Genomic DNA, 25,994 nt, shown 5'->3' with positions numbered 1-25,994 from the left:
AGTTTCTTGCATAAAATTCATAATGAATATATGAAATTTCATTTGAAAAGCCATATAGTTATGAGCAATTATAATAATCATTTTAGATCAGGGAAAACATTTGTTAGTATCAAATTCAAGCAAAGAAGTAGATAGTCAAAAACATGTGGAAAGATAGAGAACTTATGCATTCTAAATTTAGAATTTGAAACCATAAGATGTATGATTACGCTATTTAGATTTTAAGAGAAAAGATAAAAAAATGTGTACTCATAATTTCTATTTCTGAATATTAATTTTATCTATATGCTAAATATGCATACACATGTTAAACCTCATTATTTTTAATTATTTCTCTTGAGTTACTTGAAAAGATAGAAGCAAAATATTGTTATCTTATTAGATGTAATAGGTTGTAAACGAAGATTGTTTATTCTATATCTCTTAAACAAAAGATTGTTTCTTTAAATATTGTAATTTTATTATGCAAGAAATGAGAAGTTAAAATTAAGAAAAGAAAGATTGTTTTCAATGTACTTCTCTTCATTTCATATGAATACTAGAAAAGATAGATATGTTTGTGTTTGTGGGAAAGTTACCTTTCGAGACGGGTGTCAAATGTGGAATTATAGAGAGAATAGTTTGATTTTCCAAACTACATTTTATTAATATGCATGGCATTATATTTAGTTGAGTCACTTATTGACCATTGAAATAGATGGATATATTTAATGTTGTCTACCATATCCTTGATTGATATTTCTTGTTTCTTTATGGAATTAGAAAATTGAAAATGCATGTATCATTCTAGGCACACACCAAATTCCATCTTGTCCATCGAATTCTTTTTGCTAAGCAATTCATGCAGGGTTGGGTATTCTTGATCGACCAAGAATTCTGGGGAAGTGTAAGCTTCAAGCTTGGGTGGAAAAAGAACCTAAATCTTGTTTTCATCATCATTCTAAAGATTGTATATGGATTGTAGATCAATGGACGCATCGCATCCTTTACATTATTTTTTTTCTTGTTATATGAACTTAAGGCATTGGAAAGTCCTAAGTACTATATGTAGATATAAGTAAGATACTACATACAAATTCTTATTGAATAAAGAATCTTTATTTCTTTTAGAAATGTCGTGTTTATTATGATATCAATGAAAGTATCATTTAGAACTTAAGGATGGAATAATGGAATAAAATAGACTTATTAAAGTAATTACGAGTTTATTTAAGAATAAAGAGTATTTCATTTTATTATTGAATTTAAAACATTTTACATCTTTACATTTTGGTATCAGAGCCCTAGGTTTATAACACTAGGACCTTTTGACCATTACGCTAAAGAAGCATTCCTTGATGCAGGAAACATTAAATTGCAATGGGTTTTCGAACTACTAGAGCTAGATCAAGCAATGAAAATGAAACACTTGACTAGATTCTTGACCTTTTGAATCAACAGAATGCCAGGATGGATGGAATTGAACAAGAAGTTCTAAGGGTCGGTGAGGTTCGAAATGAACAACCTTGATAGGAAGAGCAACCTAGAAATGAAATTCCTAGAGTTGAGGAACAACCTGATTATCGAGATAGGATTGAAGGGGTGCTAACCAAAGACTTAAAAAGGATAGCCCCACCTAAGTTAGATGGTAATACCATTGGTGATGGTGTTAAATCTTACGTAGTTGAGATGGAGAATTATTTTGAACTTCGTAACATGTCCAATGAAACTAAAGCAATATGGGCTTCTTATCAGCTTACTGGGGAAGTAGTGACATGGTGGGACAATGAAAAGTCTGAAAAGAACTTACAGCATGGTGATATTACTTGGGATCTATTTGTGCAATCATTTAGGAAGAGGTGGCTTCCTCAGATATTAATCGAAAAGAAGATGACTGAATTCCAGAATTTGACACAAGGTGGTATGACACTTACTCATTACTAGGAGAAGTTTACCAATCTCCTAAAGTATGTTCCACAGTACCAGAGGGACGAACGATTCCACATTCAAAAGTTCATCTTGGGTTTGAAGACTCACATTGGAGCGAAGTGGATATTCATAATTCATTGACTATGGATGAAGTTTTTGAGAAAGCAACTAAATAGGAACAGAAGTTGCATCAGTTGGCAAATTTCTGAAAGAATGTGAATACCAAACCAAGTTTTGGGAATAGGAATTTTCAAAACAATGATCAACAAAAGGGCAACTGACAGATAGGGAAGCTAAAAAGAGGATCTAATACTCTGGAGAGGGGAAGAGTAAACCGGGGTGGAAACAAGAAAGTGAACAATAATGTCCAACTTTACTAATCCCAATACTATGCAGAACTTTGATAGGAATAGATCAGGTGGACACCAAAGACCTAAAGATGGATGTTACAACTATGGGGGAAATAATTATGCTTCAGACTGTCCACAATGTTCCATAGTTCATAGAAGAGGAAATCAACAAGGATCTTCACAACATCAGATTTATGCAACGGTTGACAACCGTCAGGCTGATTTTTAGGCTTCACCTATCCAGATGACAGGTAAGCTTTTTTGTCAATCAGTTTTTATTTTGATAGATGCAGGAGCTACTGAACGCTTTATTCATCCTAAAATAGTTTCTAGATTATCTATTAGACCTAGTTATATGTCAAATGCATGGATGGTTCATTATGGAAATCAAGCAGAGAAGAGGGTAGATTCATGTCTATTTTGCAGTGATTCAAATCTTCCTATTTTCCAAACTAAGGTTAATCTATATGTGGCACCACTAGGATCGTATGATGTGATCTTAGGTATCAATTGGTTAACTGAGAAAAAAATTGTAGTAAACTATGAGGATAAGGTTGCTAGTTGTATAGATGCTTTTGGAAATCTAGTTGAAATTATTGGGTCTCAAAAGACTCTTGAATTGAGACACATCTCAGCTATACAACTCAAGAAAGCCCAAAGGAAGGGGTGTTCCATTTTTTCTACCATTGTAAGTGACTTGGATAATGCCAAGAAGAGCCCTAAGGATTATCCAGTTCTTAGAGAGTTCTTGGATATTTTTCCAAAAGACCTTACTAAGTTACCACCAAAAAGGGAATTTGATTTCTCTATAGAACTCTTACCTGGAACCAAGCCACAATCCAAGGCTCCATACAGAATGACTATCACATAATTATATAAGCTTAAGGCCAATTCTAGGAGTTTCTTGGGAAAGGTTTCATAAGACCTAGTGTATCCCCATGGGGTGCACCAGTAATCTTCATGAATAAGAAGGATGATACCTTGAGACTGTGTATTGATTAGAGGATGCTAAACAAGGTAACCATTAAGAACAAATACCCTTTTCCTAGGATAGACGAGTTATTTGATAAAATGAAAGGTGCTACATTATTTTCTAAGATCGATCTTCAATCAGGTTATCACCAGGTGACGATTAAGGATGGGGATATTCCTAAGACAACATTTCAAACTCGGTATGGACACTATGAGTTCATAGTCATACCTTTTCATTTAACTAATTCCCCAGTAGCATTCATGAACCTTGTGAATAACATTTTTAGAGATTATTTGGATGATTTCGTGCTTATATTCATTGATGACATATTGATCTACTCCAAGAATGAAGAGGAACACAAGAAGCAATTAAGGATAGTTTTACAATGGCTAAGGAATCAAAAGATTTTTGGAAAGTTTTCGAAGTGTTCTTTCTTTCAAGAAACGATGCACTACTTAGGTCATGTTATATATAATGAAGGAATTTCAATTGATCCTACAAAGATAGAGGCAATTATAGATTGGCCAACACCTCAGAGTGTTACAGAGGTCAGAAGTTTTTAAGGTCTTGCAGGATACTATAGGAAGTATGTGGTAGGTTTTTCTAGGATAGCAACACCTATTACTTCTCTTCAAAAGAAAGGAAATAAATTTGGATGGACTGAGAAGTGCAAAGAGGCATTTTAGCTTTTGAAGAAGAAATTGACAACAGCACCAGTCTTGACACTTCATAGTAATTACAGATACCTCAGGTGAAGGTGTAGGAGTAGTGTTAATGAAAGAAGGAAAAGTGATTGCTTTTTATTCAAAAAAACTGAAATAATATGAGTTGAACTATGCACCACAAGATTTAGAGATTTTAGCTATTGTGCATGCATTACAAATGTGGAGGCATTACCTTCTAGGGAAGCCATTTGAGTTGAAGATGGTATTAGATAGTTCAAATAACCAAAAGACAACTGAGATGGGGGTGAATCAACTATCACCACATTACCAAAACCTTAAGCAATTTAAACTTTAATATCGGAATGCATAAACCAAATACCAAAATAGCAGATAAACCAATTAAGCATAAGCAATAATCAAAGAATAAATACCATCCACATGACAACAAGATTTATACGTGGAAAACCTGATAAAGGGAAAACCATGGTGGGAATCCTACACACAGTCAGATAATACTTCTACAGTAAGTATGTGAATTAAAATTGAGGGGCCTTCACTTGCAAGAAGGCCAACAGCCTAGAGCACACTTCTCATCACAAAAGGAGTCTCACTGACTACATAGAAATCTAGACTACAATCCAAAGAAATGAATGAACTGTAAAGATAGCATCTCATATGACTGAATACAATTTTGGTTAAGCCCAATACTAGAGGACTAAATCCTCTTACATAAACCCAACTCGATCACCAATGATTGACCAAATCCTCTACTTGAATGATTATGACATTATTCACTCCTTACATGTCCATATCACATACCATGATGATCTACAATGAGATCTTACATCATATATATACAAACCCTCGACCATAAACAATCAGGTCGACCACCTGACAATAAAAAAATTACATAATTAAAAAATATGTAAGCCTAAGACTAAACAAATAATATCCAACCCATAACACATCCTAGAAACACATCGAGAGGTCCAACCCACACGTTACATTAAGTCGATCCATAACGTAGATACACTGGGACCCAATATAGGTCCATACATGCCAAAGAAACAATCCCAATCAACTAAGTTTTGAACACGATCACCATCAGCATCCTAAATCTTCACCAGAAGTCGCACCAACACCACTTATGCATATCATCAAAGATCTTCATCAAAGCTCTGCCGATAAAACCCTCGCCGGAACAACAAACCAAGCTTTCCAACAAACAGGATAACATCTAATCACTAGAATAAAACCAACTAACTGAACATGAATCAGAGTAGCATGAATAAGCCAATTCAATAACCCAAACATACCAGAGCATACTAGATCATACTGGATCAAATCCAACCAGAAACCAAACATCCTACCAGGACTAGAAGGGTGTCGGTAAAGCATCCCAAACAACTAGTGTTGATATCAATGACAAAACATCAGTGCAACACATAATCAATTCCTTCAAATGGCCAACAATCTCCTCCTTTGGCATTGATGGCAACACTAGATGTGAAAAAAATCTAAGTACTAAGAAATGCCAAATAAGTCTCCCCCAATGGAAAATAGCCAACAATCTCCCCTACCAAGATATAGCAATGAAGTTATGAAACAAAGACCAAATTCCGTCTGTGAATGATATCTTTGTAAAGCTCTATTTTTCACATATATCTCTCCCCCTTTGACATCAATGCCAGAAATCTAATAAAAATATCAAAGCAAAAAACAAAAACCACTGAAACACAAGCCTAACTAGTACCTCTAAGTAGTAGCATCCCCACATCAATGCCAGAATGAATAATATCTCAGATAATACATATCAGACTGATGTCAAATAACATCAATCGGTTCTCTGCTAGAGGGGTAGAAACCCCTAATCTATCTCTCGAGTACTCAAATGATTCTTTAGGCAAAGGTTTAGTGAAAATATTTGCAATCTTTTCTTTAGTGTTCACATAAACCAGTCTAACTTCATTTTCTTCCACCTTCTCCTTCAAAAAGTTATACTTGATAGATATGTGCTTTGTCTTCGAGTGAAATGTTGGATTCTTCAATATGTCAATAGCAGCAAAGTTATCATAGTGAATAACTACCGGTCCAATGCAATGCACTTTAATGTCCTTCAACATTTTCTTCATCCATAGAACCTATGTGTACCATTAGTAGTAGCAAAAACATACTCAACTTCAATAGTAGATAAAGAAGTACATGATTGTTGCTTGCTGATCCATGAAACCAACTTGTTTCCAAGAAAGAAAGCTCCACCGGAAGTACTTTTTTGGTCATCAACATCACCAACCCAATCTGCATCTGTATATGCACATAACATAAATTCATCATCCTTAGGGTACCACAAACCATATTCATATGCACCTTGCAAGTATCTAAAAATTCTTTTCACCGTACTCTGATGATTTTCTCTAGGATCACTTTGAAATCTAGATGCAATACAAACAATATTCATTATATCCGGTCTAGTCTGAGTCAAATAAAGTAGACCTCCAATCATAGATTTGTATCTTGTAGGATTTACTGGTGCAAATTCATCTTTCCTTGTCAATTTATCACTTGTAACCATAGCAGTACTTATCGGTTTAGAATCTACCATACCAAATTTCTTGAACAATTCCCTAGCATACTTAATTTAATAGATGAAAATACCTTTATCAGTGTAAGTAATCTACAAACCTAAGAAAATTTTCATTTCCCCAATCATAAACATTTCAAATTCTTTCTCCATATTCTTAGAAAATTCCATGCACAACTTATCTTCACCTCCAAAAATGATGTCATCAAAAAATACTTCAATAATTAGTATATCATCATCAATAACCTTATAATATAGATTACTGTTAGCATTACCTTTAGTGAATCCAAGCTTCAAAATATATTTATCTAACCTTGCATACCAAGCTCTAGGTGCCTATTTCAATCCATATAAAGCTTTCCTTAACCTGCAAACCATGCTTTTATCATCTTAAAGTGAATAACCATCAGGTTTCTCAATATAAACTTCCTCATCAAGATCCCCATCAAAAAATGAACACTTGAAATCCATCTGATAAACCTTATAGTTTTTATGTGCAGCATAGGCAAGAAATAATCTTGCAGCTTCAATCCTAGCGACAGGTGCAAAAGTTTCACCATAATCAATTCCTTCCTTCTGAGAATATCCTTTACAAACCAATCTAGCTTTGTTCCTTACAACTTGTCCATCTTCATTCAATTTATTCCTAAAAACCCATTTAGTTCCAATAACATTCTTATTTATAGGCCGGGGAACTAAAGTCCATGTATTATTCTTCTCAATCTGAACTAATTCTTCTTTTGTATATTTCATTCAACATTCATCTTTACATGCTTCAATTAGTGATACCAGTTCAACTTGAGAAATCAAAAATACCTCATTAGTTGCCAATCTCCTTCTTGTCATCACTCCATTGTTCTTATCCCCAATAATCTAATCTTCTGAATGATTTTGTCTCACATACCTAGGAGTCTTCTGAATCTCTATTCCTCTTCCCGGTTCTTCAGTTACTATTGAATTTTCTGATACTGCCGGAGTAACTGGCTCAACATATTGTTTTGATAAAGGTGCTACCAGCTCATATATAATCATTTCTATTGCCAGTTCTTTCTCATAAACTCTGACTTGACTTCTATTTAGCTCATCCACCTTGACATTAGCACTCTCCACAATTCTCTGCAATCTCTTGTTTTAACATCTATATGCTTTGCTTTCATTAGAATAACCAAGAAAAATTCCTTCATCACATCTAGGATCAAATTTTCCAATGATATCATCTCTCCTGATATAACATTTACTACCAAAAATTCTGAAATACTTAACTATAGGTGTATTCCCAAACCATAATTCATGAGGTGTCTTACCAGTTTCTCCTTTGATATGTACTCTGTTGAAAGTATAAACCGTTGTGCTCAATGCTTCTCTCTAGTAGATATGAGGTAGAATAGCTTCCATCATCATTATTCTAGTAGCATCCAAGATAGTTATGTTCATCCTTTCCACAACTCTATTATGTTGAGGTGTCCAAGGACTACAAAATTGTCTCCTTATACCATGATTCTCACAAAAGTTATTAAACTCACTGGATGTGAATTCTCCACCATGATCTAACCTTAAACATTTAATCTTCAATCCTGCCTCTATCTCAACTTTAGCCTTAAATATTTTAAACTTTTTAGAATCCTCAAATTTCTCCCTTACAAAAGTAACCCACATCATTCTAGAATAATCATCAATGACTAGCATAAAATATCTATCACCTTTAAATTTTTTAACTCTCGTAGGGCCACACAAATCAGTATGAATAAGATCAAGAACATCATTAGATTTATCTTGTATACTCTTAAAAGAGGTTCCGACCTCTTTTCCCATTTAACATTCTTTACATACCAGATTATAGGGCTTCACAATTTTAGGTATATCTCCAACTGCCTTAGTTGAACTAATCTTAACAATGCAATCAAAATTCACATGACATAGCCTTTTATGCCATAGCCAACTCTCATCAATTTGTGCAATCAAACATGTCTTCTCAATGGAATTCAAATGAAATATATTACCTTTTGTTTGTGTACTGGTTGTAATCTCCAAACCAGATCTATTAATAATTTTGCATTTTCCATCCTTGAACTATAATTGAAATCCCTTATCCGTGCCTATTGTCCTACACTCAAACTATTATGCCTTAAACCTTCAACATAATAAACATTATCAATATTGTTCTTAGCATCCAATGATATAGTTCCTTTTCCCTTGATCATACATGCTTTGTCATCTCCAAATCTAACTAGACCGCTATCAAATTATTGTAAAGATAGAAACTTTCTTTTATCTCCAGTCATATGATGTGAACATCCACTGTCAATTACCCATTCATCCTTATCTTCAATTTTAGCAACAAGTTCCTTCTCTTCAAGTACATTCTCTTTCAGTACTGGAACATCTTCCTTGATAGCCAGGAACACCCATTCATTTCCATTGTCGAAACCACTAGCAGATTCTTTTGTCAATTCATCATCAGAATTAGTCACACCTTCCTCATCCGCTATGTAGCATGATTTATCATTTTTTTTCATGTACTTATACTTGTTTCGATATCTAGGGTTAGGCTTAAAAGATCTTCTACGTCTTTCTTCAAATCTTGAATTCCTTTAAGGATATCTAGATGCAAAATGACCAATCTTATTACATGCAAAATATTTAAAAGGTGTTTTTCCTTCATACTTACTTCCTATCGATCCTTTAGGTACTCTTCTAGCAAATAGGACTTCAAGGTGCTCAAATTCTTCATCTTCTCTCTTCATATCATCCAATTCCTTTGCATATAAAGCTTTCCAATCTTGTTTGCCGGTTGATGATGTAGATGCATGAAAAGTAGGTTCAGACTTCACAGCTCCAAAAGGTCCAAATTATTCAAACTCAAAAGCAGATGATTTCCCAACCAAGGTATCTCTATTGACAGAAGTATTAGCCATTGTTCTCAATTCATTCATTATAGTACCCTTGATCTTGTAAGCCAGTGGTAATGCTTTCAAAACTTTAGAAACTATTTCATCTTCACTCAAAGTTCCACCACAACATTAAATTCCCATAACAATCTCATTTACCCTTTCCATGAATACAATAATCCTTTTATCTTCTTCCATTTTCAGGTTTTCATATCTCACCCAGTAACCATCAAGTTTAGCAATTTTCACAATAGGGTCACCTTCATTAAGAGTCTCCAACTTATCCCATATAGCCTTTGTAGATTATTTATCAATTAATATCATTATTTGTTGATCAAAAAGTACACACAAGAGGGATTCTCTTGCTCTACAATCATTCTCAAGCTCCTTATCCAATTTTGTCGGAGGAGGATTCCTAGATGTTGGATTATAAGGTGTAACATCATTCTGTGTGATCTCCCAAATATCCTTACCAAGACATCTCATATGAGTCTCCATCTGAATCTTCCATACTGTGTAATTTGTTCCATCAAGCCTAGGAATATCTCTCCAAAAGATAGCTCCAAATGAATTAGATGAACTTGAACTGTTAGTCGCCATAGGATCTTCCTCAAGTGGTTAATCTTTCTGTAGAGAGGACCAAAGCTCTGATACCAATTGTTAGATAGTTCAAATAACCAGAAGACAACTGAGAGGGGGAGGGTGAATCAGTTGTCACCAAATTAATGGAACCTTAAGAAATTAAAAATTTAATATCGGAACCCAGAATATCAATACTGTAATGCATAAACCAAATAACAAAATATCAGATAAACCAATTAAGCATAAGAAATAATCAAACAATAAATACCATCCACATGACACCAAGATTTATACGTGGAAAACCCGGTAAAGGGAAAAACCATGGTGGGAAGCCTACCCACAATCAGATAATACTTCTATAGTAAGTATGCGAATTACAATTGAGGAGTCTACACTTGTAGGAAGACCAACAACCTAGAGCGCACTGCTCATCACAAAAGGAGTCTCACTGACTACATAGAAATCCAAACTACAATCCAAAGAAATGAATGAACTGGAAAGATAGCATCTCCTATACCTGAATATAGTTTCGGTTAAGCTCAATACCAGAGGACTAAATCCTCTTACATAAACCCAACTTGATCACCAATGATCGACCAAATCCTCTGCCTAAATGATTATTACATTATTCGCTCCTTACATATCCATATCCCATACCCCGATGATCTACAATGAGATCTTACATCATATATATACAAATCCTCGACCATAAACAATCAAGTCAGCCACAAAACAATAAAACAATTACATAATTACATAATATGTTAGCCTAAGACCAAACAAATAATATCCAACCCATAACACATCCTGGAAATGCATCGAGAGGTCCAATCCACATGTTACATTAAGTCGGTCCATAACCTAGATACACCAGGACCCAATATAGGTCCATACATGCCAAAGCAATAATCCCAATCAACTAAGTGTCGAACACGATCACCATCAGCATCCCGAATCTTTACTAGAAGCCGCACCAACACCACTTATGCATATCATCAAAGATCTTAATCAAAGCTCTACCATTGAAACCCTCATCAGAACAACAAACCAAGCTTGCCAGCAAATAGGATAGTATCTGATCACCAGAACAAACCCAACTAACTGAACATGAATAAGAGTAGCATGAATAAGCCAATTCCATAACCCAAACATATCGGACCATACCAAATCATACTGGATCAAATCAAACCAGAAACCAAACATCCTACCAGGACCAGAAGGTTGTCGGTAAAGCATCCCAAATAGCTAGTTTGGACATCAATGACAAAACATCAATGCAACACATAATCAATTCCTCCAAATGGCCAACAGACAGACCACTTAGGCCTGAAATATATTTTTATACAGCCTAACCCTAATGCAAGACAGAGAAGGTGGCTTGAATTCATAAGTGAGTATGATTTGGTATTGAATATATAAAAGGAAAGGAAAATAGGGTGGAACATGCTCTCGGCAAAAGAAGACATCTAACTGAGCTATGGTTACTATAAGGTCAAACTTGAAGAAGCTAGTGTTGCATAATATTTTTAAAGATGAGCATTCCCTAAGGGTTAAGAAAGCCTTTGGAATAGATCCATCAGATCACCGATTTGATGGATATGAACTGGAACCTGATGGTATTTTGAGATACCAAGGAAGGATGTATATTCCTGAAGATGGAGACTTAAGGAAATTAATATTGCATGAGGTGCACAATACACCTTATTCAAGACATCCTGGAGTGACAAAGATGGTAGCTAAATTGAGAACTTTATATTTTTGGCCTAAACTCAGGAAAGAGGAGATTGAGTATGTGGCACAATGTTTGGAATCCCAGCGAGTGAAAGTTGAGCATACTCATCCAATAGGACTTTTATTTCAACATATCATACCAGAGTATAAGTGGCAAGTAATCAGTATGGATTTTATCCAAGGGTTGCCTATGAGCAAGAAAAAGCATGATACCATCTTAGTAGTCGTGGATAAATTGACAAAAGTTGCACATTTTATACCTGCAAATGTCAAGGATGGATCATTTATTCTTGCAAAGAAATTTTTGCAAAAGATATTCCAGTTGCATGGTGTACCAGAAACCATTATCTCAGATAGCAATACTAGGATGACATCTTGGTTTTGGACAACATTGATTGCAGTTGTGGGAACCAGACTGAACTTTAGTTCAGCATATCATCCTCAGACTGATGGCCAAATAGAAAGGGTTAATCAGGTTGTGGAATATCTTCTATGGATGTATTGCATGGATCAACAGTACAAGTGGGAGGAGTATTTGTCTTTGGTTGAGTTTCATATAACAACTCTTTTCACGCATCTTTAGGGATGGCACCTTTTGAGGCACTCTATGGATGAAAGTGTCGCACACCCATTAGTTAGGATAGAATGGAAGATAGGATCATTATTGGTCCTAATTTTATCAAAGAATGGATGAGTAGATGAAGTTGATCAGGACAAGATTGAAAGAGGCAGCTAATAGACAAAAAATGATGCTGATAGAAATGAGACTTTCAGACAGTTTGTTGTAGGAGATAAAGTCTTTTTGAGGGTCAAGCCTCATAAGAGCACTATCTCATTTGGGAAATCATCAAAGTTGGCATCGAGATATGTGGAACCCTTTGATGTGCTGGAAGTTTTAATCTAGTCGCTTATAGAATTTCTTTACCACCTGCTCTAGCTCGAATTCATAATATCTTCCATGTTTCTTTGTTGAATCCTTATCATCCTGATGTATCTCGTATTCTTCATTGGCGATCTTTACAGGTACAGGATCCGAGGGTGGTGTTAGTGGAGCCCATCCAAATCCTAGATCAACGTAGTGTGAAGCTACATAGCAAATATTTCACTTAGTATAAGGTCCAGTGGGACGAATATTTTGAGGATAGTGCTACATGGGAGGATGTTGAGATGATTGACTGGCATTTTCCTCATTTGCTTTCCTAGAGTAGTATTTGCTTAGTGCGTGAGATACCTTAATACTCTAATTTGATTTACATGTTGTGAACTTGGATAGCATGGATGCTAATGTTATTGTTTATGTTTTGATTTGAGACTATGATGTGTGCTTGTTACTTCATGATGTTTGACATACTATTTACTTTTATGTTTAATAAGACATTGAGATGATGTCTCTTCCAAGTGGGGAAGGATGTCACGAAGCATATTTATCTATTTATTTTTCATTTATGAAATTGAAATGAAATGGAAATAGAATTGTTAGTGAATAAGATAGGAGATCAAATGCAATCAAATGATTTAAATGCAATTGAATGATCAGTATTATTTTTATTATTAAATAAGGATCATCATTGCTAATGAGAAATTGAGTGTGAGTGATTGCATAAACACGTGAACACAGATGAAGGCAAGAACATGGTTCACATAGAGTTGCTTTACCTCATGGAATTCACTAGAATAGATGGAATCTCACACACCACTTTAGAATGCGTGATTGCATCTTGCAATGATAGATGATTTAAATGACTTTATTTGAGTGTTTGTTTAAATTATGAATTTAGTATGAGTGGTCTTCATTTATATTTCTTTAATTCGAAGAAAGATTTATTTTTAAATGATTATACGTGTATTTTGATTATTGAATGTGCATTTTGTGTGCAGATAATGTATAAATCTCATAATGAAATGAATGCAATATGGTGCTTATATTTTCACTTTTGTTTTTTAGATATATATATATATATATATATATATATATATATATATATATATATATATATATATAATTATACGTATTATATATGTGTATGAGTTCAAATAATAATTTGATCATACACACATATATAGGTGTGTACTTATTATATATATAAATATATTTTTGAAATTAAATTATTTTGTTTTATGTAAATTCATTGTTTATATATATATATATATATAAACATAGAAAATTATTTGTACGTAAAACGATAATATGTTGACCATGCCATGGAGTACACTTAGTGTTTGAGTAGAACACGGACTACAAGGTGAACAAGGACTATTAGATGTGGTGAAAGTCATTGGGAAAAACATTGTTCGACGTGCCATTAGATATGCATGGGTGGAATGGTAAAATAATTATTACAAACGGAGTAAGGCCGAATTATAGGAGAAAAAATAGTGTGCATTTAGCATAATATGGGTCATTAGTAGCACAAAAAACACACACAGAGTAGAGAGGAGACAGTAGACAGAATTGAAGAAGTTTATCATTGATCATATTAGACTTGGTTCGAATTTAAGAGGTAGGGTCTTAAAAGAGCAATAGTTTGTTTTATTATTAAAGAATAAGAATAGAATTATCTTAAGATTTGAATGTTTAAAGATCAATAGTAAAGAAAAGAGTTTATTTTCTGAATTAGTTTCTTGCATTAAAAGTCATAATGAATATATGAAATTTCATTTGAAAAGCCATATAGGTATGAGCAATTAGAATTATTATTTTAGATCATGGAAAATATCTGTTAGTATCAAATTCGAGAAAAGAAGTAGATAGTCAAAAATATGTGGAAAGATAGAGAACTTATGCATTCTAAACTTAGAAATTTTAAACCATAAGATGTATGATTACACTATTTGTATTTTATGAGAAAAGATAAAAGAATGTGTACTCATAATTTCTATTTCTGAATATTACTTTTATCTATATGCTAAATATGCATACACGTGTTACACCTTCTTATTTTTAATTCTTTCTCTTGAGTTACTTGAAAAGATAGAAGCAAAATATTGTTATCTTATTAGATGTAATTGGTTGTAAACGAAAGATTGTTTCTTCTATATCTCTTAAACGGAAGATTTATTCTTTAAATATTGTAATTTTATTATGCGAGAAATGAGAAGTTAAAATTGAGAAAAGAAAATTTGATTTCAAAGTACTTCTCCTGATTTCATATGAATACTAGAAAAGATAGATATGTTTATGTTTGTGGGAAAGTTACCTTTTGGGACAGGTGTCGAATGTGGAATTATAGAGAGAATAGTTTGCTTTTCCAAACTATATTTTATTGCTATGCATGGCATTATGCTCGGCCGAGTAACTTATTGACCATTGAAATAGATGGATATATTTTATGTTATCTACCATATCCTTGATTGATCTTGTTTGTTTCTTTATGGAAATAGAAAATTGAAAATGCATGTATCATTCTAGGTACACACCAGATTCCATCTTGTCTATCAAATTCTTTTTTCTAAGCAATTTGTGTAGGGTCGGGTATTCTTGATTGACCAAGAATTTTGGGGAAGTGTAAGCTTCAAGGTTGGGTGGAAAAAGCAGCTGAATCTTGTTTTCGTCATCATTCTAAAGATTGCATAGAAGATGGCTATGGATTGTAGATCAATCGATGCATCTCATCCTTTACTTTTTGTTTTTTCTTGTTATATGAACTTAAGGTATTGGAAAGTCCTAAGTATTGTATGTAGATATGAGTAAATTACTACTTACAAATTCCTATTGAATAAAGAATATTTATCTCTTTTATAAATCTCATGTTTATTATGATATCAATGGAAGGATCATTTAGAACTTAAGGATGGAATAATGGAAAAAAATAGACTTATTAAAGATATTATGAGTTTATTTAAGAATAAAGAGTATTTCATTTTATTATTGAATTTAGAATGTTTTACGTCTTTACATACCTTCAAACTACCCATGCTCTCACCACAAGAAAGGTGAGCTGACTTGGTGGAAAAATTCCCATCGTGAGCATTCAATGATTGGTGATTTTACTAGTTTATTAGAAAGATGCATTGAAGGAGGACTTGTCCTTGAGGGTTACAGTGATTTTAGATACTCCTAAAATGTTTTCTTGGGGCACTATTTTTGTCTAATCTGCCTTTGAAAGCTTTGATGTCAGTTGTTGAATCTAAATATCAGCTTTATTGGATGCTTTAGCAAAGCATAAAACTCTTATTTCAATGTCTTTGGGGGTAGTTGAGGATACCCCTCCCCTCTCCTCTTGATCTAAGACTTTGGAGGATGATATTTCATGGAAGATTGTTCAAAGAAGGATAAGAGGTCTTCTTAAGCATTATTGTGCCTCCCACACCCAATTCACGGGTGCTCATAGTATTGGGAAGGGACCATGGGTGGCATAATTGGTCATCCTTTTTGTTATGTTGGAATCTTGGTTGTAAATGTATGATTGGTTTATGATCCTTTTTTAAACCTACTTGTTTTTTGTTCCATGGTAGGCTATCTTGTTTTGGCTTTGTGCTAGATGTCTTGTGTTTCAAGTTGTCTTGAAAACCTATTTTACCCATATAATCAAAAACATTAATGTTTTCATAATATATTTCATATTAGGAAAAAAATGATGAACGTTGTTTCCCAACAATGATACTCCCACACCTTTCAATTAGAGAGGGAATTAGGTTATTTATTTAACCTCTACTATAGTCTAGCTTAATTCACATTTATTCTTTTGATTGGATTTTCTTCTTGCATCTGGCTATAACTCCTTATGTATGGAGACAATATCCTCAAGTACACAAAAAATCTCTTTAAAGGGTTGAGACATTGGAAAATTTTCATGTTTGTATAATTTCTTTGAATTATGCAAGTGTATCTTCCAACCTATTCTCATAATTCATTAGTATAGCCTCACAAAAAGTTAATAACGAAAACAAATATTTTTTTTAGAAAAGTGGATTCATTTGATATATTTTAATATCTTATATGAACAAACCTATGGTATATATAAATCACTTCTAGAAAAACCATCATATCAGTTGACTATGCGCACTAATTTTACCAAAGTATTTTATTTCAATTGATTTAGCATAATTGGTAAGAGTGATGAAACACACACACACCTCTCGCCTTTAAAATTTCCCTAAACCAAAAGAAAATGAGATTGTTATAAAACTTTTCAAAAGAAAAAAGAAAAAAAAAATACATTAAAAAGACACTTGTGCCTCAATCCAATTTAAGAACCTTTTTAAATTTTCTTTCTATTCAAATAAAATCACCTTAAAAGATAATCCATCTCATCTTCAAAAATAATCCTATCCCTACTCTCATATCTCATTCATCTCTTCTATAACATACTTTCATAAATTGCAAGAATTAGTTTCACCCTTAATCCAAAGAGCTTGACTTTGAGCCAAAGATTAAAAAACACTTTAAATTGAAGAGATTCTCAACACAACTAATATTATATTAGATATTAGGATAATGATTATGAAAAGGTTCTTTTCTTTAGGAGTCAAGAGATGAAATGGATAAACATAACATAACATATTGACAAATAAATATGACATAAGAATAAATGTTCTCTATACTAGAAAGAAAATTAAAAAATCTACTTAATTCAATATAGTGACTTTATTACATGGTAAGTATTTTCTAATACCCCTCTTTAAGGCTTACTACACTAAAAATAGAACAAACAAAAATAATGACAAAAACAAATAATAATGCTCATAACTATTTTTTCTCATAGATTTTTATGTGATAATGGATCATATGCTAGGTAGAAGTTCATCAAGCTTCCTCATAATCCTCGTAAGGTGTAGCTCTTTAGTTGAATTCATTGATTCTTGAATTACCACCTCCCTAAACTTTTGAATCATGAATAAACTAAATCATTGGATAACAATCTATTTTGAGCAACATCTTCAATGTTCCATCAAATTTGATAAAATAATTATTACATTCAACTTCAATATAAAAATCAACAACAAAATGAGAAACCATATTTACAAACCATATTTACATGAAGAAATCCTTTTTGGAAAAAAAATTAGACACAAGAAAGAGGGGAAATATATTATGAATCTTCAAAGGAGAGACACTTCACTTCTCTTCTCTAATAAAACCTAGTAGCACTTGAATATCTACAAATTAATCATACAAAAATCCTACGCCATGGCTCCAATTTATAACAAATGGAGGGAAAACCATAGTGGTAACACGAAACCACAGGTAGAAAAATGATTATGTTGAATCTATTCTTGTTGAAGGTTAGATTTCCGTTTTATCTTGCAATTATGCCAAGTTACAGTGTTATGTTTGTTTCTTATAAGATATTGTCTGGCCAGAAACGCTAACCAGAATGTTAAAATATTAATTCAATGTTTGTGCATTTGATACAGAGAAAGAGAGACGCCTTCAACAACAGATAAACACGGCTTGCCTTGAACAACGCATAAACACGGCTTCACCAGGTGTATTTGTTGAAAACATATTTACTGAAAAGAGAACACAAGCTGTTAATTGGTTTTAAATTTAATGTTTTGAACTATTGTGGTGTATTAAATTCAATTAATGAAAATAATAGTATTCACGTTTTACTTGTCCTTTTGCTAAATGCATGGTATGCTATTTGAAATGGCTCCAGCAGATGGGCACAACACATGGGTATGCATTGTATTTCAAAGCTTTCTCCAAGGCACTGTTCTTTCAAATATAAGGCGTTGAAAATATATACAGAATGGTCCACTTTCGATGGCGATTTACCTTTTGCATGAGGGTAATACACTTATTCCTTTCACGCTTTCAAATCCACACTGATAACTTTACCCCTGTGGATGATAAGCGGGCATCAAATAGATGGAGAAAGCCATTCCCCTCCACCGCTACCTCGTGCCACTCCTCTTTCCTTCATCTGCTTCATAGAGGTTCTGTACTCCATTTATTAAAGTAGCACACAATTTACTGATGATGATCAGAAAGATGATGTTGAGATGGACAATTCTGGAGCTACACTGGAAATTAGGGAAAATTGCATGAAAGAGGCTGAACTTTGAATAATTCCATTAACTCTTTGGTAACTAAGAAACCTTCCCAATAAAATGAAATGGGGAGAGGTGATAACCATTTTTAAATACATACAAATATAAATCAATCATGGTAACATTGTAATACATGTTGTCATTATATAATATAACAAAAGGAAAGACAACCACATCATTCAATTAAATTTGATTTAAATTGATTGAATTACTTAATTAGAGTATTAGTTTATGGAGTATTAGGTTGATTAGTTTTAACTACTTTAAGAGTTTTATAAACCAATGTTATAAATACTACATGTGGATCAATAAGATCAAATTGTTTCCTAAATCTGGTTTTTTCTTTTCAAGTAATGGTTTATAAAAGAACTATTTTGGTGCCAAGTCCATCTATGGGCATTATCATCATTTTTGTACTTAGCAAATTGGATATCTTAAATGAACCATATTTCTTAAATGAACACTAAAACACATTGAATTGAGAGAAAATTGAATATTAAACATAACCATAAACAAAATTAAATCCTAACCCTTATTCTAATTAAAAACTAGATTGAACCATATTCTTAAATAAACACTAAACCTAATAGAAGTCTATCTTAAATAAACACTAAACCTAAGAAGTCTATCTTAAATAAACACTAAACCACATTTAATTGAAATAACCCGTATCCTAATTAAACAATAAAAATATATTCAACCAAACCATAATATAATACTAAAAAGTAACCTTCAACAAAACGAAAACAAAACAAAATTAAAACCTAACACTAAACCCACACTAAAATAAATCAAACCCTAACCCTAACACTTATCAAATGTAAAGCCTAACCCTAAACCAAATTAAAATAAAAGCATAAACCAAATAAAACCTTCATTTTAAGAATACACCAAATTTCACAAACCTATCTCTTAATGAAATTCAACCATAACCCTACTTTTAAACACAATTGCACCCTAAACCTAATATTACAAAAAAAGTAATAATCTAAAATTGAAGATTAACTATATACCAAATAGATAACACCTTTAACACTTACCCTAAAAGTATTCTAAATTGATACTTAATCTCCACCCTTACCAAATTTAACTCTAACCTAACATTGTACAACCTTACACATAATAAAAAATGAAACCAAATTGAACCCTAACCCTATATCAAAGTGAACATATCTAAGCTAGGTAATGTACTATTGATGCATTGCAAAGTAGCTTGCTTGACTGTCTTCATAAACTATAGTCACTATGCAAGAACCCCTCAAGAGAAAATATCTTAAATTGAATCATAAATAAATACAAATATAAATCAATCATGGCATTCAATTTAATACTTTAGTATTTTCTTGATTAAAGAACACAAATAGATACAAATATTTAGTTAATGTAATAAAATCATAATGCATGTTGTTGTCATTATATAATACATCACATGGTAATATATCCTCATCATTCAACTTAATACTTTAGTATTCTCTTCATTAAAGAGTACTTCAATTGATAAGTCTTTAATAAATACCCTTTTCAATTGTTATAATATCAATATCATATATTTGATTAATATACATCATACAACATGTACCATCAACATGAACCAAAGTATAAGAAATATGCTTTCAAATGTAAAACATCATCGTGTCCATTATCGTGTCCATGTAGCTAAGTTATAAAGAAAAATATGTTGGAACATAAAACATCAACATGCCCATGAAACTAAAATAATGAGTAATAATAAAATATTAAGTGAAAATAAAATGTATGATTACTATTATTATAACTAATACCACATAAAAATATCATCATAAATAATAATGGTTATGAACTTTATACCTAATTGAACACTAAAGAAAACTACACCATTTAGTGAACATAAATCCTAAACCAAATTATACCCTAACCCTACACCAAAACATAAATATTCAACCAAATTGTACCCTAACACTAAAACAAATTGAACTCTAACCCTAAATGAAATCGAAACATCATCCATTAATCGTAACCTTTAATTTAGAATTGAACATTAAACCAAATTAAACCCTAAACATAAATGTAATTGAATAGTAAACTAAATTGAACAATAACCCTAAACCAAACATCTAAACCTAATGTTAAATCATATTAAACCCTAATTGTGAATGTAATTCAACCCTAACATTAAGACTTAACATAATTGAAACCTATTTCTAGCAGTAGAAACCGAATTGAACTGTAACCCTAAACTTAATTAAATAATAAGACTTGAGTTGGACCCAAACATTAAATCAAATTGAAACCTACCCCTTACAAAACCCTTATGCAAATTAAACTCTAACCCTTATTAAACAAGAACCCAAATTGAACTCCAATTAAATTTAACTAAACAATAAACCATATTGAACACTAAACAACACAAAACCTTAAAAATTTAACCCTAACCCCATACTATATTGAAGCTAAATCCTAAACAAAATTTGACCTTAACCCCAACATTAAACCAAATTGATTGCTACCCGATTCAACCCTAACATATAATTTGATTGAAAATAAAATAAAAATTAAACCATAACCTTAAACCTAAATAAATGATGAAGCAAATTGAACCTTAACTACAAACCAAATTGAATCTTAACCTTAACGATAAATCAAATCAAATGCTAACCCTAAACCATATTGTTTACACTAAACCTAATAAAAATAATCATAGAAGGTTGCCAACACTAAACCAAACTAAACCCTGACCATAAAATTAAACAAAATTCATGGTTAACCATAAACTAATTTAAATCCTAACATTAATCTCAATTAAAAATTAAACCAATTTCAACCCCAATCCAAATTCAAATTCAACATTCACCTTAATAGTTATCCTATCCAAATTCAACACTAAACCATATTGAACCTTCAAATATATATATCTTTGGTTTTAAGATATATAAATTACGTCTAGGCGTTTAATTTTTTCATTCAACTTTGATATAAAAAAAATATTAAATTGAAAAAATTAACACCATAATTCATATATCTTAAAACGAAATATGCTAGTTTTAAACTAATAAATAAAATCTTCTAATAAACTAAAATAAAATCTAGATTTAAAAACATATTTTTTTAAATTAAAAAAAAAATTTAAATTTAAATTTAAAAGAAAAAAAAAATTACATTTAATAAATAATAATAAGAAGTTCCTTTTTAATTTAAATTTTACTCTTTAATATATTTTTTAATTATCCATTGTCTAATCATTACTATTTTCATTTCAAAAACTTTAAAAAATATATTATAATATAACATAAATTATTTATTGATACTTTATTTAATATCCTCAAGAACACATCTCAAGAGAAGAAATATTTGGCTACAATAGTAATCTTTTGAGTTGGTCAGCAGGAAGTGCAGCAGCCAAAGTAGTTTCCTTGTTGACAACATACTCTGGGAGGATCGTAATGAGCGCACGGTGAACAATCCTCTGCAGGATTGCATTCCGCCACATTGATTGAGGAGCCTGCATTTCAATTCGGAAAAAGAAATATTTCATTAAAATGTTTACAGTTTAACTAATCATTCCCTTTACATACTATTCCTATTAAATGCTTGTAAACATAATATGACAAAGATAAAATGGTATATCTCACTCAATAGTGTACCTGAAGACAATGTAATAGCTGGTGAAAGAAATATGAGTGCAATAAGAATGCATGCAGACAATGAAGAATTCATTGTAACACTCTTTCCTGCCATCTGTTTTGAAATTATAAATTATATATCATGAATGTGGAGACAAGTATTTATCTATTACCTGCCTGATTTAATTAAGGAAATCTCTTGTTTTTTCCATGTTGTATTGGAAACATTCTTTTTATAAAGCTTGAGTTGATAAAGATGGAGTACAAAACAAATGCATTGCAAACTTTCTTTTATGAATATTGAGTTGATGAATGTTAAGTGGAAAAAGAGAATACATTAGAAACTTTTTTCTATGAATCTTAACAAACAAAAAAATGCTACATAAATCAAATATATTTAATTAAACCAATAGACTTCCTACAGAAATAATTTATTTTTTAATAAATTTGACGTCACTACAAAATGTGTCAGGACGTCTTTAAAAAGAAAAGAAAGAATGAATGAAATGAAAGACTTTAGCAGGTTAGTGAAAGATTGACGTTTGTAACTGAAGATTCCATTGTTTCAATATAAAGTCCTCTCTTCATTGGCATTCTTCCATTTTGAGGCATGTGAAATTTTTTACTGAATGCCTCAAAGAAAGTCTTATGTTTACCTAAGGCAGGTGAAGAGCTGAACCACACTTTTTAACCACATTATATCATGGAGTGTACTCCTATTGATCGTCTTATAATGTGACCCACAGTGCACCTGTAATCTGCAGTTGGCAGGTCTAAAGATTTGACAACCTTTGCCAGCATCCTCCCTGCCTGTGACAAAATGGGAGCTTTGGACTCTTGGAGTAGGTATGGAGATCCCTCAAAGTATGAATGATGGAGGAATTTTGTCCGATGTCCCAAGAAAAACTCTTTTTTCATGAGATTTTTTTAGTTGAAAAGTTTTGTAATGATTTTTTATTGTTTCTTAATTTATTAGTATTATAGTAGGAATCAAAATTTAATAAATAATTGTTTTTGTTAAAAAATTAAGAATTGAGATGTATTTATTTCATGAAAAAAATTTCAAGTATAATTCTCTCATCTCTTTAATTATTGTTAATTTTACGCACCAAAATTTAATTCTTAATATATTTTTCATGAACCATTTCAACTTTGTCAAGAGACAGAACCTACTTAATGAATGATAAGAAAAACTTAAATTCTACTTTACACTTTATGAATCGTTTCAATTTAATGAAGAGATAAAATTCACTAAATCCACTTACTTTTTATGAATCATTTCAAATTCGTCACCAAACAAAATTCCCCTTAAAAATTAATTCTTAATATGCTTATGAATCATTTCAACTTGATCCATAGAAAAAAATCACTTCACATGTGATTCATAAAAATAGCTACAAAATGAAACATTACTTTTTACAATGTTTAATTGTAATAGTAAAAGTATCATGTAATGTAATGGTCTAATCCTCAAATAGACGTGATGCTCCCTCTTCTCTATCAACAAAAAGAGGGAGTAAACATTGTTACCAAGTGGTAATCCTTGTTACTGATGTTGTGTCAATGCTATTGTCACTTCCTTTGAATACAACTTGTACTCACAAGTAACACCAACAACCTTTTTCAATCCCATTTAGAGGGAGGATTGCACTTCCATAGTTGCATTTCTCCTCATCTCAGTTTAGCTTGTGTAAGTTCACTGAAAATTGTAATAATGGAGCTTTCATTATGGCTCATTCTTTGGCCCTTTTATACCCCTACTTCCTCCCATTTTGCACTCGCATTGTCCTTGGTGTCATTTTCTTGTATCATGGCTTTCCATCCTAGAAATTATAGGCTTAAATTCCTAGTTTAGAAGTGGGAATTTCTAGTGTCTGGCACCTTCTCATATGTTTATCTTCAACAAATTTTCTTCCTCAACTACTTGCATGTTGAAGAAACTATCAGAGTGATTGTGTGAAAAGAGATTTTAAATGTTGGCTTTAGAATCATCTTCTAGGTCAATATTTTTAGATTTTAAATGTTTGGTTTTTAGACTCGGTGCTTCGAGATCTTCTAGGTCAATATTTTTAGAGGCTCTTGATGTATTTTGGGGGGTTCTTCCCAATTTTTATGTAAATCCCTATTTGGTGATATCTTGGTTGTAGCTTTAGAATTTATGATGTCCTGTCATTTGACACATTTAGGATATTCTCCATCTTCATACCAATGTAATGTTTCTATATAATCTAATATATTAAAGCTATATGCCTTTTAATAAAAAGAAAGAAATGTATTTGTGACTAATAAATATTTAAATTATCAATTTCAATTAAAAAGGATAAAAATTTAATCATAATAAAGAGAAGTTCAAAGCAATAAGGGTCAACTGCCTAGAAAAGGAAAGAGCACTACATAACCTTGTCGTCATCTACTAATTGGTCCAGCATGTGAGACATTTCCAAAGATATTTGTCTCATATCCACTATATTCCAACCCTACATTTGAACAAAAGCACATTTGGTGAGATAGTGTGCAACTCCATTCTACTCCCAGGGAATGTAAATAAAAGTAACAGATCGAGCCACACAACCTAAGAATCTATCTAATAACCAAAGCTAAGTGCCAATTGACATCATCTAGTCGGTGCTTATTCAACATAGTCACCACCACCTGAGAATCAGATTCAATTTATATCCCAATTGACATCATCTAGCTGGTGCTCATTCAACAAAGTCACCACCACCTAAAAATCAGATTCAAATTATATCTCAATTTTTTGAAAAAAAATGGTTTTATCCTCCACTTAAATAATATACAATAGTATGGTCTAAAGGTTCAATTAAAATAATATTTAGCATAACAAGTCTTATATTTTTTTGGGCATTCAAGGAGAAAACAAGGCTTTGTAAAAATAATATTTAAAAATCTTTAGCTTAACATTGATCTTATCATAAAACATTGTTTGAATCGAAGGTTTATAAATTGTTTCTATGACAACTTTCTCTCCTAGTTCAAAGTCTATTGATATCTCTCCTAGTTTGTGTTTCCTAATGATAATGAATTTTTTTCATCTATTGAAATCTCTCTTGTGGTGTCACATTCTATGCACGTGAATTCCACTCACATGGAGAAATGTGTTGTGCAATATTTTGGTCCTAGCGTCAATGGTGTGAAGAATACAAGTATGTAAAGAGTTTCTCAATTTAATGTTCCTATTGGTGGTCTTCACCTTTTGTAGGATCTACTTGCCCTTCCCAATGGGGTAAACACTTTTCATCTTTTCTTTCCTCTCTTATAGTTCTCTATGGACATAAGATGTTAGATAATGAAGATCTTAAAATTTAAGCTTATGTCTATAAATTCAATGGCCTCCCTCTTCGAAATGAACAAATGGGCTTTGGAGGTTTGGAACCCTGTAGTACCCCTGCCCTAATCATATTTTTAAAACTGGTTTGACCTTGGTTGACTTTTTAAGTGGCTTTCTTGAATGGTTGGTTTTCCAGGTTTAAATGTTAAAGTCAGGTATTATGGTTATTGTGTGTACCTATAAATGTTGATTTCGCATCAATTATTATGTATGATTAGTCATTATTTTGACTTGTGTTATTAACCCCGAGCTAACGCTTTCATTCCATATATATGTATGCATATGTGATTCATTATGCAGGTGATTACAGGTAAAGTACCGCATAGGTACAAGGTTCGTCTCCACCTAGATTCGTAGATTTGAGTGTACTTT

This window comes from Cryptomeria japonica, chromosome 9 (genome assembly GCF_030272615.1).
Source record: "Cryptomeria japonica chromosome 9, Sugi_1.0, whole genome shotgun sequence".
In the NCBI taxonomy this organism is placed as follows: domain Eukaryota; kingdom Viridiplantae; phylum Streptophyta; class Pinopsida; order Cupressales; family Cupressaceae; genus Cryptomeria; species Cryptomeria japonica.
The sequence above is the reverse complement of the archived record's forward strand: the minus strand, read 5'-3'. Positions refer to the sequence as shown.